This window comes from Hemitrygon akajei, chromosome 28 (assembly GCF_048418815.1).
Source record: "Hemitrygon akajei chromosome 28, sHemAka1.3, whole genome shotgun sequence".
In the NCBI taxonomy this organism is placed as follows: Eukaryota; Metazoa; Chordata; class Chondrichthyes; order Myliobatiformes; family Dasyatidae; genus Hemitrygon; species Hemitrygon akajei.
In genome coordinates, this window is record NC_133151.1 from 21,221,672 (window position 1) to 21,237,392 (window position 15,721).

Consider the following 15,721-nt stretch of genomic DNA (forward strand, 5'->3'; position numbering starts at 1 on the left):
ACATGACGAGGTCAGCAGGAGACGCTCATGGAGTGAGTACTGTTTCAGATTCGCTCCATAACCTTTACTTTTTTTAACCTATGATCACCCTTATTTAATTTATTTTTACCTACACCAAAAGATTCTTGCTACTTTCTTGGACTTATCTTTAAGAGATTATTGTGAATTTTTGAAGAAATGAATACAGAAATGGCTCTTAGATCTAAAGGGCGAGAACCTGGGAAGGATCCTAATGGCAACGGGAGGAAAAAGCAGACCGATCCTAAGCATACTGAATTGACTTATGAAATGTTATTGGAGGTTTTAAATCAAAAATTTGAAGAACAATGACAAATTTTTTAAACAAGATATAAAGGCTTTTCAAGATTATATGGATAAGACGGATTCAGTAGTTAACCAGCAGCAAGTTCTAATCACAACTCTGCAAGAGGATGCTCGGAAGCGAGACTTGATAATTGAAAAACTGCAGCAGAACTTCCTTTCGACGATTAAACAGGTGGAAACACTTAAAGCCAAGAGTGTCGACTTTGAGAATCGGTCCAGAAGACAGAACCTACGCATACTTGGTCTCCCGGAAGGTATTGAACAAGGGGACCCCACGAAGTACTTTGCTCAACTTTTAAAGGATGCGTTCCCTTCTGTATTCCAAGACAGTCCTCCGGTACTCGATCACGCTCACAGAATTATGCGTCCATCACCGAGTGCTTCAGCTAAACCACCGGTTGTAATTGTCCGATTTCATTATGCGCATGTTAAAGAGCAACTTATTCGTGTGGCTCGGCGTGTAGGGATGGTCAAATTTCAAGATCACAATTTTCGATTAGTAGAAGATTTTAGTCCAGAAGTAATGAAGGCAAGGCTTCTTTTGAAACCTCTGATGTCTGAATGTTATGAGAAAAATCTAAAACCTGCGCTCTTATACCCTGCGAAGCTCAGAATCTCGCCTCCACATGCTCCACGTCGTGTTTTTCTTTCTACATCTGAAGCGAGAAGCTTTCTGAAGGAGAACTTCCCTACTGCTACGGACAGTCATCTCTAATAAATGAGTGATTTTGATCGTGCAAGATGGTTTTTATTTCCAAAACCAGATTTTGTTTCTGGCTATTGGTGTAGGTTTACTCTATATTTTATATTCTAGTTAAAGTTTTTTTTTCGACATACTAATCTTTTTATTTTACTTACTTCAACCACTGTACTTTATCTTTGGTAATTATTAATCCTTCGAAGGTGAATTTCTTTTTTACTAAGATGGCGGTTTTTTCTCTAAAATATTTTTGACTTTTTTTTATTTCACTTTTTTTTCTCTCGTCTTCTTCCTATAATGCATCTCTTATCACAGTTTAAATTTTTTTGGTTTCTTTGGGTTTTAACCCGATTTATAAGTTACTAGTGATTATATTATTTTTGTTTTTTTTTACTACCAATTACATTAAGAAGTTTGGTTTTAGTATAGTGATTATAATTTCTTTAGAGTTTGGGTGGATTTTTTTATATCCTTTATATACGAGTTGTCTTCTGCTGATATGGGGGTAGATTTAGTTTCATCTTTCCCTTTTCCCAGCCTATCCTTGGCTGAGGTGGTCTTTTTTTTCCTCTTGGGTGGGGGGTGGGAGGTCTTTTTCTAAATCTTATGTTTCTTATATCAGTTTTTTTCAGTATTTTCATTTGGGTTGATTTTGAACAACAAAAATGTCTGTGATGTCATCACTTCCGGGTCCGTTCCTTATTTTTGTTCCTCTTCCGGGTGCATGAGTTCATAATTTGGTTAACCCTTTATTTACCAAAGGGTTGATTTCAGAAATATGGCTCAGACCATTAATTTTGTCTCTTGGAATACTAATGGCTTAAACCATCCGATTAAACGGAAAAAGATTTTCAAAGTATTCCAAAGACTTAATGCTCATATTAGTTTTTGTACAAGAAACTCATGTGAGGAAAGAGGACAATTATCGCTTTTTTAGGTTTTGGGAGGTCCAACAGTATCATTCGAATTCGAATGCCAAAGTAAAGGGAGTTTCAATTTTTATTGATTCCTCTATTGCATTTGTCCAACATGATATCTTTTTGGATCCAAATGGTAGATTTTTGTTAATTACTGGCTTACTTTTTAACAAAAAGGTTGCTATGGTTAATGTTTATGCTCCAAATGTGGATTGTCCTGATTTTTTTAAGTCCTTATTTACTTCTCTACCTAATCTAAATGAACATAAGTTAATAATGGGTGGTGACTTTAATTATTGTTTAAAATCCTTTGATGGTCAAATCTATATCTACTCAGACTTTACCCAATAAGTTGGCCACTTGTATTAACTCTTTTTTGACTGATAATGGAATTTTTGATATTTGGAGATTTCGGCATTCTAAGGACAAAGAGTTTTCTTTTTTCTCACGTTTATCATTCCTACTTGAGAATTGATTATTTTTTTATTGACTCTTGTTTTATTCCATCGGTAATTGGTTGTAATTATGATATTATAACCATCTCTGACCATGCTCCATTAAAACTTTCTATTAAATTTACAGATACAGCTTCTAATGCAAGACAATGGCGATTTGATTCTACCTTACTGCAAGATCCGGATTTTATTAAATTTATGAAGGAACAGATCGATTTCTTCTTTTCAACTAATTCCACCGATGATATTTCTTGCGGAACACTTTGGGACACTTTTAAAGCATATATACGTGGACAGATTATCTCTTACTCTATTGGTCTGAGAAAACGCATTAAGAAGGAAACTCTTTTATTGGTTGATAAAATTAAAGAGATTGACAAGAAATATTAGATCACTCCTAGTAAGGAGCTTTACAAACAAAGGGTTGAACTTCAAACGGAACATAGTTTATTACTTACATCTTTGATTGAAAATCAATTAATGAAAACCAGATCTGATTTTCATATACATAGTGATAAATCGGGTAAACTGTTAGCTAGTCAATTGAAGAATGCTTTGGTTAAACGTCAAATTACTAAGATCCGTCAGCAGAATGGGGATTTGACAGTTAACCATGATGAGATAAATAAATCATTTCAAGATTTTTATACCTCCCTGTATCATTCTGAATTTCCTCATGATCGTAATACCATGTGTGATTTTCTTGGGAAATTGAATTTTCCAAAATTCTCATCAGATGATCTTTCAATATTAGAAACTCCTATTACGGATACAGAAATTAAAGGGGTTATTTCCTCCATGAATTCTGGGAAAGCACCAGGTCCAGATGGGTATACAGTAGAATTTTTAAAATGTTTTTCCGCTATTCTTTCTCCTTGGTTATGCAGGATTTTTGAAGAAACAATTAGATTGGGCAATTTGCCACAATCTTTTTATAGAGCTTCCATTTCTTTAATATTGAAGAAAGATAAAGACCCTACTGACTGCACACCCTATAGACCAATATCTTTATTGAATGTTGATTCCAAGATCTTTTCCAAGTTACTGGCATCCAGGTTGGAGAAGGTATTACCCCAAATTATTTCTGAAGACCAAACTGGTTTTATTAAAAATCGCTATTCTTTTTTCAATGTTAGATTATTGAATATTTTTTATACTCCTTCACATAGCACTTCAGAATGTGTTATTTCATTAGATGCGGAGAAAGCATTTGATAGAGTTGAATGGCCATACATTTAATGTGCTGGAGAAGTTTAATTTTAGTCCGACATTCATTTCCTGGATTAAACTGATATATCATACTCCAGTAGCCTCGGTGCTTACTAACAATAAAAGATCTCCCTTTTTTCGTTTTTTTTCGGGGCACTAGACAAGGCTGTCCTCTTAGTCCATTATTATTTGATATTGCTTTAGAACCCTTGGCAATTGCTATCAGAGAATCACAGAATATTTTTGGCATTAATCATGGGACAGATATACATAAGTTATCATTATATGCACATGATTTATTATTATTTATTTCTGATCCTGAGAAATCCATTCCTGCAGTTTTATCATTGTTGGCTCAATTTAGTGATTTTTCCGGGTATAAATTATATCTTAATAAGAGTGAATTGTTTCCTTTAAATAGACAGGTTCCAATTTATGGAAATTTACCTTTTAAATGAGTTAATGACTCTTTCACTTACTTAGGGATTAAAATCACAAAAAACTATAAAGACTTATTTAAGGTTAATTTTTTTACCCTTAATCGATCAGATTAAATGTTTGTTTCCTAAGTGGTCACCACTATCTTTATCTCTGATAGGTCAGATTAATGCTATTAAGATGGTTATTTTACCCAAGTTTATATATATTTCAAGCGGTACCAATTTTTATTCCGAAATCTTTTTTTGCTAATGTTGATTCAAAAATTTCCTCATATATATGGCAGAATAAAAATCCTAGGTTAGGAAAAATATATTTACAGAAGGTAAGGAAGGAAGGTGGATTGGCATTGCCTAATTTTAGATTTTATTATTGGGCAGTTAATATCCGATATTTGATATGTTGGTTAAAGGATTGGGATATATCTTTTAGCCCTCATTGGGTGAACCTGGAAATTAAATCTGTACAAGGATTTGCATTGGGTTCTATTTTAGGGACTTCTCTTCCCTTTGCTCTTTCTAAATTGCCGAAACGAATTGACAACCCAATAGTTAAACATACTTTACGTATATGGTTTCAATTTCGGAATTTTTTTTGGGTTGACTCAGTTTGTTTTGAATATTCCTATTGTATCCAATTGCTTTTTTTATCCTTCTATTATAGACCAAGCTTATTTAGCTTGGAAGACTAAAGGATTACTACGATTTTCCGATTTATTTTTGGATAATTGTTTTATGTCTTTTGAGCAATTATCTAATAAATATAATTTGCCTAGATTTCAGTTTTTTATATATTTACAGATTAGGAATTTCTTAAATACTGTACTTCCTACTTTTCCAAATTTTGTGTCTTCAGGTATTTTGGAGAATTTGTTTGAACTAAACCCTTTTCAGAAAGGGCTAATATCAAAACTTTACAATATAATTATGAAGATACGTTCAGAACCCTTTTATAAGACTAAAAATGATTGGGAAAGAGAACTTAACCTTACTATCCCTATTGAGAATTGGGATAAAATTCTTCAATTAGTTAATACATCATCTATATGTGCTAAACATTCATTAATACAGTTTGAAGTTGTTGTGCACAGGGCTCATATGTCCAAGGATAAATTGGCTCATTTTTATTCCTATATAAATCCTATTTGTGACAGATGTCATTCTGAGATAGCGTCTTGAACTCATATGTTCTGGTCGTGTCCGCTTTTGAAAAAATATTGGAAAGATATTTTTGATATTATTTCTGCGGTATTGAACATTGATTTACAACCTCATCCTATTACTGCAATTTTTGGTTTACCAATGATGGACTCACTCCATTTATCCTCTTCCGCTTGTCGAATGATTGCATTTCTTACACTAATGGCTAGAAGATCTATTTTGTTGAATTGATAAGAAATTAATCCTCCTACTGTATTTCATTGGTTTTCTCAAACTATGTTATGTCTAAATTTAGAAAAAATTAGAAGTGGTGTATTTGATACTTCTATAAATTTGAAAAGATATGGAAACCAATTATTCAATATTTTCATATGATGTAATATGACCCTGTTCCAAGCCTATTTGATTTTATGTATGTTGAGAGGATCGGAATTGACGACACTGATGATTTTGTATTTTTGTGAGATATTATAAACAGCCCTTTTTTTTCTTTTTCCGTTTTTTCTTTTTCTCTTTTTTTCTTTTTTTGTTTTTTTTCTTTATTAGTTATTAGATTATTAGATTAGTTTATTTTGTATATTTTTTTCTTTTTTCCTGTTTTTTTATTATATATTATGATATACCTAGGTTTGCCATGTTTATTTGTATATTGTATCGTCCATGATTTGGGAATACTCATTTATACTGTAATCATTGCTTAAGTATTCTTTCATGTTCAGTTGAAATGTGTATGTTTGTAATCCCCTTATCTATGTATCAATTTTATTTTGTTGATATTAATAACAATAAGAAAAAGATTGAAAAAGAAAAGAAAAGACAACATGACATGCAGAATACTTGAAAGTGAAGTGATACATTGTGGGAAACAGTTCAGTGGTGAGTTAAGTGAAGTTAAATAGAGTTATCTCCACTGGTTCTGGTTTAAAGTGACACCAGTAAATCTCTTTTTCTGGTAAACAAATAGCCTGTAACTTTCCTTTCAACTTGGACGCAATTTGATGTGGCAGAACCAAGGTGAGGAAGACCCGAAGTATGGTTAGTTTAAACTCCAGGCTGAAATGGCAAAGTCAGGTACAGGCCAAATCGAGGTGGTGGGTACCAGGCCCCAGATCATATCAAAGCGACTGAACCCAATGTTTGGACGACGATTTAGACGCGGGGCCAGAATGAAAAGGTCAGGTTGTTCTGCCCGAGGCCAGGGACAAAAAATATTTAACGATAGGATCAGCTTGCATCTGAAAAAGCATAAACAAGTTCAGAGCAGCCAATATCGCTTTGCATGGGCAACGTCAAGTCTTGCGAACTTGGCCGAACGTTTTAAGTGACAGACTCGACTGATGAGAGCTGGGTAGTGGGTACAGGACACAAGGACTTTGGTAAAGCTTTCAACAAGAGTCCCCATGGTAGGCTGATCCACAGCATGGAAGCACATGGCTCAAAAGAAATTTGGTAGAATATATTCAAAATGTACTCGGTCAGAGAACACAGAAGGTAATGGTTGAGGGGTGTGATTCTGACTGGAGGCCTGTGAACAGTGGGGCCCACAAGAAATTCTGCTTTTTGTTAAATGATTTGGATGAAAATGAAGGAGGGCTGATTTGTAGGTCTGCAGAGACACAGAAATTGGTGCAGTTATGGATCGTGAGGAAAGTTGCCAAAGGATTCAGCAGAACATAGACCGGCTAGAAATGAGCGCAGAGAAATGGGAGATAAGTCTGTGTACTCTGGGAAGTCAAATGTCAGAGGATTTCTTTGGAATTCCTCTCCCCATCAGAGTGGCTGGAATTACAGTTACGGCAGTGACATGCTCCACCTCAGGATGTGGGAGTCACTCAGTGTCCCCGATAACTTCACATGAGGGAAGTGCACCGAGGTGCAGCTCCTGACTGACCGTGTGAAGGAAATGAAGATGGAGATGGACAGACCGAGAGTTTCCAGGATGCTGAGACCAGAGATTCATGAGTTGGTCACACCTGAGGTCAGGATGCAGACTGTTGTGTGACCATCACGACGGAAAGGGGAAGAGACACACGGTGCAATGTCTCCCTGTGGCCGTGACCCTCAGCAACAAGTACACTCCTTTGGATACCCCTGGGAGGATGACAAACCAGAGGCAGCAGCCCGTCAGGTTGGTGGTACTGAGACCCCAGACCGATGCTCCGCGGGAGGAAAGGTCAAGCAGAGCAGTGATGACAGCAGACTCACAGTACAGGGGATGTGCAGGAGATTCTGTGGCAGCAACAGAGATGACACGATGGTGTGTTGTCTTCTGGCTACTGGGGTCAGGTTCGTCTCAGATGTGCAGGATTTCCTAAAGATAAACTTGCCAGTCAAGTCAGTGGTCAGTGGTTAGAACAAAGGTAAGGAGCAAATTCCTTGGAAAAATGCAGTGAATCTGTGTAGCCTATGTCAGGATGTTGTTCAGTGACAAGAGATCAGCATTTAACACCGTCAATCCCACAGTCCTGATCAATAAGCTATGGAACCTGGTCCCTCTGCAAATGGATCCTTGACTTCCTAACCGGGAGACCACAAACTGTGCGGATTAGTGATAATCCACACAGATTGTGTAGATTCATGGAGATGGGCTAACCCCTATTGACTCTGCGGTTCAGAGGGTAAACAGCTTTAAATTCCTCAACATCAACATACCCGAGGATCTCACGTGGTCTGTACATACCTGCTGAGTGGTGGAAAAGGCACAACAGTGCCTCCTTCACCGCAGACGACTGAGGAAGTTTGCTATGGGCCCCCAAATCCTAAGAACTTTCTACAGGGGCACAACTGGGAGCATCCCGACTGGCTGAATCACTGCCTTGTATGGGAACTGTACTTCCCTCAGTCGCAGGACTCTGCAGAGTGTGTTGCGGACAGCCCAGCGCATCTGTAGTTGTGAACTTCCCATCATTCAGCACATTTACAAAGACAGGTGTGAGAAAAGGGCCCGAGGGATCATTGTGGACCCGAGTCACCCCAAGCACAATCTATTCCAGCAGCAACCATCTTTCTATATTAGCATGTCCTGCATTGAACTGCTGCTGCTAAATTAACAAATTTCCTGACTCCTGCCGGTGGTATTAAACCTGATTCTGGATCTGATTCTTAATTCATCCCCACAGACGGATGTGGCCAATTCATTGGGTATATTGAATGTGGAAGTTCTCGATTGTGGGGGTGGGGGGGGGGGGGGCGGGATAAGAGTGTTTGAGAGGTTTAAGAGATCTGTCATGATCTCTTACTCCTGGCAGAATGGTGCAGCAAACGGGATGGGCCAAATGGCCTAATTCTGCTCCTGTGTCTTATGGTCCGATGGTCTCGGAGCAGCTGCAGGACATTTCAAAGGGAAGGTTGAGCAGCCGGACATCGTGGTGGACGGTGCATGTTGGTAATAGCAATGTAGGGATAGGAGGGTTGTGTCCTGTGCAGTGAATTTAGAGAAATCAGACAGAAACTAAGACGTGACAGGGTGGAGGTTGAAAGGGAATCTGATGGGTGAGTTGATGGAGGTGGATAAAATTATGTGAGGCATATAAAGGTCAGAGAGACAGAGACTGTTTCCCATGGTGTGGCTGTATAAAGCTATAGTTGTAAGGTGACAGGGAGGTGGTTTAAAGGGGATCTGAAGGGTAAATATTTGACACAGAGAATAGCTGGTATCCCCAATGAGCTGCCAGAGGAGGTGGTGGAGGCAAAAACACACAAAGTTTCTGTTGATGAACACTTCCCAGGAACCTGTCATTACTGTGTTCATCCTGCCCTGGTTTAACTTCCCAGTGCTGGGTCCATTGTTGTTTTCCATCTGTATAAACGATCTGGATGAGAATGTGGTAAACTGCAGCAGCAAGTTTGCAGATGACACCAAGATTAGGGGTATGATAGACAGCAAAGGCGGCTAGAAAATCTTGATGTGGGATGTGAACCAGCTTGCAAAATGAAGTTGGTTTACAATCTGGAACACACTTCCTGAGGGAGTGATGCAGGCTGGTATTTAAGGAACATCTGGCTGAACATTTGAATCACCAGGTCAGGGTAGGAGACAGACCAAGTGCTGAGTTAGTGGAGACAGATTTTCGATGGTCAGTATAGACATGCAGAAACCACTGACTGTGAAAGTTCAATGGGAACCTGGAACACAGAATTTCAGGATGGACTTACCTAAAACACTCAGAACCCAGGACAATGGATTTTTGTTGGACAAAGATATTAAAGGATTAGGGTTAATAGTGAATCAAACACCTCAAAAGGCTACCAAAATGCACCCATTCCACAGGCACCAGTAACAGTTCTTTTAAAAGGGAATTCGGTGAAGAACACTGGTTAATAGCAGGAGAGATGGCGGACGGCTTGGTCACAATGGAAGGGTGCAAATATCTTCTCAGAGGATAAGGGGGTCAGTGGAACAAGCTCACAGCTGAGAATGAAGATAACAAACACCACTGCAGTGGAGGACTGCTGTTCCCAGGGTTGTCCAGGATAGAAACAGACCCTCTGCCCCATCACATTTATGCTCCCCATCACGCACAGCAACAAAAATCCCACTTTCCTGCATTAGTTTCATATCCCTCCAGGCCTTGCTCACCAAAGTACCTGTGCATGTGTCTCTAATATTGTTACACAGTTCCCTGTATGTGGCATCACAGGTAGACAGGGTTGTGTGTTCTACTTGCCTTATCAGCCAAAGAACTGCCTCTCATTAGAATTGTACAAAACTGTTTAAAGACAGATTTAAAGGGGATCTGAAGGGTACACACTTCACACAGAGAATAGCTGCTATCCTGAATCAGCTGCCGGAGGAGGTGTGGGGGCAGAAACCCACAAAGTCTCTGTTCATTAAAACTTCTCAGGAACCTGTCATTCACTGTGTACATCCTGCCCTGGTTGAACCGCCCAGAATAGAGTCAGTGATTTATACAGAACTGAAACCGTCCCTTCGGTAAAACTCATCCACGCCGACCAAGTTGTCGACCTGAACTCGTCCCATCCGCCTGCATTAGGCCCGTGTCCCTCTCAACCTTTCCTATCCATGTAACTGTGCAAATATGGTTGAAATATTGTACCTGAGGCAGAGAGCCGGTGCGGTGAGGCGCTGACAGACACTCACTGTTCCGTGGGCAGGAAGAGGAGAGGCCGATTCCCACAGTGGAGCCGAAACCCAAAGTAGAGACCGACTCCACTTTACTACAACCCCGTGCCCACCATCCCGGACTAACCGCCCGCACCAGACCGTTCCCATGGAAACGACGTCGGTGAAGGCGGGACATCAATGACGTCAGCTCGTCACAGATCGGCACACACGCGTATTCACGTGACGGTGTCCATCAGCTCGGGAGGCGGGGCCGGGAGAGCTGTCAATCAGTGGAGCCGATGAGGAATTGCGAGCATTGTAACAGAGTGGGTACAGAGGGGCATTTCCGGGTACAGTGACCCCCCTCCCCACACCCACAGGAATTGAGTGTCTTACATACAGTAATATTCACATTTTAATTTGACTCTTAGGTCTTATAAATAGTTAATGTTTGTATTTTGTATAATCTTGTGTATATAATCTTTTATAATTTGGGGTGAAATAACGTTGTATCTGGATCACTGAACCCTTCATGAAAACAGAACGTTATGGAAAAATACTGTCAAAGTCAACATTTTAATCCAAATTAAGTTAGTAGAAACGTAGAAAACCTCCAGCACAATACAGACCCTTCGGCCCATAAAGTTGTGCAGAACATGTCCCTACCTTAGAAGTTACTAGGCTTACCCATAGCCCTCTATTTTTCTAAGCTCCATGTACCTATCTGAAAGTCTCCTAAAAGACCCTATCTTATCTGCCTCCACCACCGTTGCCAGCAGCCCATTCCACGCACTCACCACTCTCTGAATAAAAAACTTGCCACTGACATCTCCTCTGTACCTACTCCCCAGCACCTTAAACCTGTGTCCACTTGTGGCAGCCATTTCAGTCCTGGGAAAAACCTCTGACTATCCACACGATCAATGCCTCTCATCATCTTATACACCTCTATCAGGTCATCTCTCATCCTCTGTCGCTCCAAGTAGAAAAGGCCAAGTTCACTCAACCTATTCTCATAAGGCATGCTCCCCAATCCAAGCAACATCCTTGTAAATCTCATCTGAACCATTTCTATGGTTCCCATATCTTTCCTGTAGTGAGGGACCAGAACTGAGCACAATACTCCAAGTGGGGTCTGTCCAGGGTCTTATATAGCTGCAACAATACTTCTCAGCTCTGAAGCTCAATCCTACGATTAATGAATACCAAGGCACTGTATGCCTTCTTAACCACAACGTCAGACTGCGTAGCATCTTTGAGTGTCCTATGGATTCAGACCTCTGATCCTCCACACTGCCAAGAGTCTTACCATTAATGCTACATTCTACCATCATATTTGAACTACCAAAATGAACCACATCACACTTTCCTGCCACTTCTTGTCCCAGATTTGCATCCTATCAATGTCCCGCTGTTACCTCTGACAGCCCTCCACACTATCCACAACACCCACAACATTTGTGTCATCAGCAGATTCGCTAACCCGTCCCTCCACTTCCTCATCCAGGTCATTTATAAAAATCACAAAGAGTAGGGGTCCCAGTACAGATCTCTGGGGTGCACCACTGTTCACCAGCCTCCATGTAGAATATAACCACTCTATAACCATTCTTTGCCTTCTGTGGGCAAACCAGTTCTGGATCCACAAAGCAACATCCCCTTCGATCCCATGCCTCCTTACTTTCTCAATGTGCCTTGCATTGTGTTCCTTATCGAATGCCTTGCTGAAATCCATATACACTACATCTACGGCTCTGCCTTCATCACTGTGTGCAGTCACATCCTCAAAAAAATTCAACCAGGCTCGTAAGGCACGACCTGCCTTTCACAAAGCCATGCTGAATATTCCTAATCATATGATGCCTTCATAAATCCTGCCTCTCAGTATCTTCTCCATCAACTTAACGACCTCTGATGTAAGACTCACTTCTTGAGACTTGGTCAGAGCACAGCAACAGATCGATTTTGTTTTGCATCGGCCTTGCCTGAAAACCTGGACTTTGGAGTCAACTGACTCTGAAGACTCACGCTATTCGTTCAATAATTAGATGTTCTTTTGAGCCCGTTACCTGTTTGAGAGTTTTGGTTACTAGTCCTGTTTTTGCCTAGCATTTACTGATTTATTTTCATTTGAACACTGTTCACATGAAAGATTTGTGAACTATCGACCCGCTTCAGTGTCTCTCACATTGCACTTTGGCCATATCCAAACCAGGGCGACAAAACAAACCCCATTTCAACAATGTATCGGATCACTGAAATATCACACCTTAGAATTAATGTCTTTGCTGATGTATGGAACCCACTGATGAACCCAATACTCTGAGAAACAGAGAAAATGCTGAATAGATCAGGCGGCATCTGTGTAAAGTTAATGTTGCGTATGGAGTTGTTAATTCAGCTACTCTTGTCTGCTGAGTGATGTGTGTCTTCATCACTGTCAGTTGCGGTTTTCACGTTCGTTTTCTTCCACACAACCCAAAACACCTTGATCTGTCACACAACCCCAAACCCCACGCACTACCACCACAGTGTGTAAAAGGACATACTCACCAGGACTCCCTCGCTTTGCTTCCCAATATAAGTCCAGGACTAAAACAGACCGATTCTACTGAAATAGGAAATTTCATTTTCACTGGTAGGTTTGCAAATGCCACATTACGTTAATCAAGGTTGCTTTGTAGTTTAACAGAATTGCTTCAATACCAATTCCTACCCACAATCGTACGGCTGTGGATCGTATCTGATCTCAGGACCTCATATTATATTCAATAACGCTGAACAAACAGCATCGTTTTGGGCCATTCTGAGGGCGTTTTTTCAACTGATAACTTTGTCACTCCAGGCATTCGGTGTAGCCTCCTGAACATTCCCAGGTTTACTTAGTCTCAGTTTGAACTTAAAAGAAATTCATAGAATCAGGTAGAGGCAAAAGTCATGAAGAGAAACTTGCTTATGAACTACTGGGCCCTGATATTGAAGATCTCGGACACCAGGCCCACAGGTGAAGTATTGAATGGTGGGAATTGAAACTGACCGCACTGGTTTCCTTTCGTAGACCAAAGCCCAGCTGGATGGTCTATCTGCGACTCTGTATCTTTCTCTCTCTCTCTCTCATCTATTTTGTATCTTATGCTTGTCTGTTTCTCTTTCACTTCCAGCATCTATTCCTCTCCCAATTTCGAGCACAATTTTTATTATTTAACCGGACTGCCCATTCCATGGCAGAATGGAGCATTTCCTCTCAATTTTCTTTTGACCTGTGGCAGATTGAGATGCTCATAAAAGACATCGGGAAGGATGACCAGGAGCCCCAGTTCCCACAGCACCAGGTTCAGAATGAGTTATTACCCTACACAGGTCATGCTCTTGAAACAGAGTAAATAACTTCTCTGAGCTGATTCCATAGCTTGCAGACTCACTTTCAAATATTCTACAACTGAATTTCACAGTAATTTTTTTTTTATTTTTCCACTATTTGTCTTCTTTTACACATTAGTTGTCTGTCAGTCTTTGCTGTTTATATTTTTTCATCCATTCTATGATATTTATTTTCCTGTAAATACCTGAAAGAAAATGAATTTGAAGTAGTAACCTTTTACATCAGAGGTCCCAACACACTAGGCACCTGCTACACCACGATAAGGAATGCCTATTGTTGTTAAGTCAGATCATTTGACTGTACTCCTGCTACCTGCATGCAGACAGAGTCTAAGGAACAAGGCTTCATTGATCCAGATAACCAAGGGTTGGTCTTGAGAGGCAGAGGAACGGTTACAGGATTGCCTTGAGTCAGCAGGCTGAGCCATGTTCAAGAACTCATCTAACTGTCTGACCGATTAGGCCAGGGTCATTACAGAGTTCATTAAAACATCTGTGGAGGTGTGTGTCCCCACAAAATTACTCAGGGTTTTCCCAAATCAGAAGCTCTGGATAAGCACTGAGATCCAGAACCTGCTGAGCACCAGATCAGTGGCATTCAAGTCTGGAGATCAGGAGTGTTACAAGAGGTGCAGGTATGATCTCCAGAAAGCCTCTTGGGCAATGTGGAGATTCCAGACTAGACTGGAATAAAATAGAGATTCTTGACAGTTGTGGCAGGGTTTGAATGCCAGAACCTCCTGCAAAGGTAAATCCTGTGACAAAGGGGACAGCAGAGATTTGCTTCCAGATGAGTTCAATGCCTTCATATTTTCAACCTTGATATCTTCAACCTCCCTATCTGGCAGTGTGTGGTACCCTCCTGCTGGAAGAAAGCTTCAATCATATCGGTGCCCAACAGCAGCATGGTAACTTGTTTAAATGACTATTGCCCAGTGGCTGTTACATCCACAGTGATTAAGTGTGTTGAGAGGCTGGAGTTGAAGCATACCAGCTCTTGTCTGAATGGTGAATTGGATCCTCTGCAATTCACCTACCACAGCAAAAGCAGATGTGTCTCGTTGGCTCTTCACACAACTCTGGAACACCTGGACAGCAAAGATGCAAACACAAACATCAGGATGCCCTTTATTGATTACAGCTCAGCATTGAACACTGTCATACCCTCAAATCTAATCAGTAAACTCCAAGACTGGGCCTCGATACCCCCTTGTACAATTGGATCCTAGGTTTCCACAGGTGCAGACCCCAGTCAGTTCAGATTGGCAAAAACATCTCCTCCACAATCTCGATCAGCACAGGAGCACAACCGAGAAGTGATCTTAGCCCTTCCTCCCCCACCTACTCACTTTTCACCTACAGTATGACTGTGTGGCCAAGTACACTGCCAACACCATTTACAAGTTTGCTGATTACACCACTGTTGTGGGCTGTATGAATCAGCATACAGGAGGGACACGGAAAACTTGGCTGTGTGCCATAATGACAACTCAATGTCAATAAGACCAAGGGACTGATTGTGGCTTCAGGAGGGGAAAACCCGAGGTCCATGGACCTGTAATCAAAGGACGATTAGAGGTGGAAAGGGTCAGTAACTGAATTTCTGTGCGTCACTCTTTGAGGACCTGTCCCAGACTGATCATATAAACATTATTGTGAAGAAATCCCAACTGTGCCTCTACTTCCTCAGGGCTCTCAGAGATTCAGCATGCCATCGAAAACTTTGCCAAACTTCTATATATGTGTGGTGACTGGCTGCATTGTGGCCTGGTAACCAACACCAACACCAATCCTACAAACTGTAGTGGATTTGGCCCTGTATATCACTCACAACCACTGAGCACATCTACATGAAACACAGCCGTGGGAAAGCAGTGTCCATCATCAAAGATCCTCACCACCCAGACAATGCTCTTTTCTCACTGCTACCATCAGGTACAATGTACAGGTACCTCAGGATTTGCAACACCAGGTTCAAGAACAGTTACTACCCATCAACCATCAGGGGCTTGAACAAAAGGGGATAGCTACACTCATTTAAGGACTCTGTTATATTGTTATTTCATACTTGT

General features: G+C 40.6%; 1 protein-coding gene across 1 annotated transcript in view; it reads left to right on the forward strand.

Annotated features, from left to right (window-relative positions):
• LOC140717755 (uncharacterized) overlaps nucleotides 1–15,721 on the forward strand; it is a 56,238-nt gene that overhangs the window by 34,422 nt on the left and 6,095 nt on the right. The gene's annotated exons all lie outside the window — the stretch shown is intronic.